This window comes from Lupinus angustifolius, chromosome LG04 (assembly GCF_001865875.1).
Source record: "Lupinus angustifolius cultivar Tanjil chromosome LG04, LupAngTanjil_v1.0, whole genome shotgun sequence".
NCBI classification, from domain to species: Eukaryota; Viridiplantae; Streptophyta; class Magnoliopsida; order Fabales; family Fabaceae; genus Lupinus; species Lupinus angustifolius.
The window spans coordinates 17,538,784-17,540,658 of record NC_032012.1 but is presented as its reverse complement, the minus strand read 5'-3'; the positions used below and the strand labels follow the sequence as shown (position 1 = coordinate 17,540,658).

The 1,875-nt window shown below is 33.1% G+C and overlaps 1 non-coding gene across 1 annotated transcript; it reads right to left on the bottom strand.

Annotated features, from left to right (window-relative positions):
- On the bottom strand, nt 1,272-1,353 carry TRNAS-GCU. The gene has a single exon. It is a non-coding gene; the product is annotated as a tRNA-Ser (tRNA).

The window sequence follows — 1,875 nt, the reverse complement described above, 5'->3', positions numbered from 1 at the left end:
AAATTTGTTTCAAATTGAAAATATCTACGGCCAAGGTTATGAAACCCATTTACAAATTAAAAAACGCATTCCTGTATAGAAGAAGGTGGTTTCCTTAGAAGGTTTTAAAATATCGCAATAAGAGATTTGAGTTAGGATACAACTAGTAAGAAATAGGAAAAATGGGGCAATTAGAGATTTGAAAGCCAGTTCCACTGGCTGTACTAATAGCAGCCCAATTATAGTAAAAAAATAGAAAAGAGTAAAACAAATTAAAAAACGCCATTGTTTTAATATTTTGAGTCATTGTTTTTATCATGAAAATTACAAAAAAAATGAGTCTATGCTAAAGTGGGGTATATATTGACGAGTTATTTTGTTTCAAGCCACATGTTATTGTCTTTTTCTGGTACTACCAATGAGATATTTTTGGAACTAATTCATTTCAGGGTGTGTGATTGTCCCTCTTAACAAGTGTCACACTCGACAATTGAACTTTTAACTTTTTGGTACTTCTCGAGATCTAGCGAGGTCTTATCTTACTAGACCAACGCTTTGTTGGTACATGTTATATGTCTGCAACAACACAACATCACTTAGTTTAACTAACTCACATACTGCAAGACTAATTATTGTAAGCAATGATGTTTGGACCGGACCAGACAGTCCAATCGGTCTAATTGCAGCCTGATACATGTTACAACTCTGTTTCACCTAGAAAACCATATTGTCTTTCTGGTTGTTTTGGCCTGCTCAAAATCTAATCGAATCAGATTAAACGAGGATAACCCGAAATAACCCACTTATTTGACTGGATGGCTCATAAACATTGAAAAATCAGGGAGAGATTGAAAGGTGGAAATGTAGAAGGCAGACACATGCTAGAAAGCATGAAATAGAAACCCTTTTCCAAGCTCCTAGATGTCGTCCTAAGCTCCTCAATGCCGTCCCAAGTGTCTCGTCATCCAAGCAGATCGTCGTCTAAGAAGATTGTTGTTTGGAGTGATGGAGCAAGGAAGAATGTAATGGAGGAGCAAGGGAAAATGTAATGGAGGAGCAATGAAGAATGTAATGGAGGTAGTGGGTTGGGGAAATAATGACCTAATTCCCGAATTCTCATGTCAACATATCTAATATCATAATTTAAAATATAAATGTAATACTATTAAGGATCAATAATAAAGGAGAATGTGAATACTTTTTGAAATTTATGATACTTTTTGGGTGAGTAGTTTTGTTGAGAATATTTGGCCACAACTCACAACAAGAAAGAAAAATATTTATAATAAAAACGAGACCTGAGAGATTCAAACTCTCGCGGGGAAACCCCATGTACTTAGCAGGCACACGCCTTAACCACTCAGCCAAAGCGTCTTTTTTGTTAGAAGATTGAATTTGAAGTCCTATATTTATAGACCCATCCGACAAGTCCTAAAATTTTGTCTGGTGTTTTAAGAGTAAAGACATATTTGGATCATTAAAACTTTTGCGTATACCAATTTGATCTTTAGAAAATTGAAAAATCTAAAAGTATCCTAAAAAATTTCAATTGTAAATGAAATTCGTCCTTTTTAACATCTTTTATGACTCACACTATTTTGATTCACATTCACAATATATATTTATATATAATTACTACCTTCAATTAATTATCTTTAATTTGCATCTAGACAACAATGAACATGTTTCTCATTACATAATATTCACACTTTATTAATCTCATTTGCTTTCAAGTGCGTGATTTGTCATTGGTTCTAAACAAACTCTATTATTCAATCATCAATCAATAAGGGAATTTAATGACAAACATTTTTTTGCCAAACAAAATATTTTAGAAGCTCTAATCTCCTATTTCAAAAAACCTAGTAACGTATTTTCTTCTTTTCTCACAAAATT